This window comes from Lampris incognitus, chromosome 2 (genome assembly GCF_029633865.1).
Source record: "Lampris incognitus isolate fLamInc1 chromosome 2, fLamInc1.hap2, whole genome shotgun sequence".
In the NCBI taxonomy this organism is placed as follows: Eukaryota; Metazoa; Chordata; class Actinopteri; order Lampriformes; family Lampridae; genus Lampris; species Lampris incognitus.
In genome coordinates, this window is record NC_079212.1 from 30,727,267 (window position 1) to 30,728,440 (window position 1,174).

Genomic DNA, 1,174 nt, shown 5'->3' on the forward strand with positions numbered 1-1,174 from the left:
AAAAAAGAAATAACCCTTGAAGCAAAATGTTATCTTTCTGCACCCGCTTAGACACTTTAAACATACTAATGCGCACCACACATCCTCGTAGTGCTGACCATAATTTCCACTGACACTGGAATGGTGGGAGATCCTGGCGCATAGCCACAATTATGTTGTCAGTCGCCGGCTGTGACAGTAATGACTGGTGACTATACTAACCAGGTCAGTGATGGGCACAGCCAGACGCTGCTGCCCATTATCTGTAAGACGAGCTCTGGCAGGAAACAGTGACTGCATGGAATGGAGAACTTGGCCAACGTAAAAGCTTCTTCTGGAAGCTTCCAAGAAGAAGGGAAACGTGCAAACTGAGCATTTTTCAGCTTAGGACCCCGAGATTGGGATACTTTTTTGTCTATTTTTTTTTCTGAAGTTCTAGTCGTTATGGAGCTTTTGAGATTGATTTAGGGAATTTTTTGGACCAATCAGTTGCAACCCAGACTCACATCAAAAATGTGCAATAGCTACATTGGTCCACAGCACAAAACGTATTCGTTTACAGTAACAGCTCTAAAATGTGAGATGCCTATGTTTTTGTTTTGGGTTTTGTTTTTTTTTTGCCCATTTCTTTTCTATTGGCCTGCATCCACGTCATGTGACTGTCAAGTTTCTTTCTGCAAAACCAAAAATGGCTGACATTTCTTTTCTTCTCAGTGGAAAATGCAATATTTTAAGATAGTTTCGGCATTAAAATGCACTTTTATTTGGGGGGGGGTGTTTCCCTGTTTTTCTCCCCAATTGTACCCGGCCAATTACCCCACTCTTCCGAGTCATCCTGGCTGCTGCTCCACCCCTTCTGCTGAATCCGGGGAGGGCTGCAGACTACCACATGCCTCCTCCAATACATGTGGAGTCGCCAGCCGCTTCGTTTCACCTGACAGTGAGGAGTTTCGCCAGGGGGACATAGCATGTGGGAGGATCATGCTTTTCCCCCCAGCTCCCCCTCCCCCTGAACAGGCGCCCTGACCGACCAGAGGAGGCGCTAGTGCAGCAACCAGGACACATACCAACAGTCGGCTTCCCATCCGCAGACACGGCCAATTGTGTCTGCAGGGACACCTGACCAAGCCGGAGGTAACACGGAGATTCGAACCGGCGATCCCCGTGTTGGTAGGCAACGGAATACATCGCTATG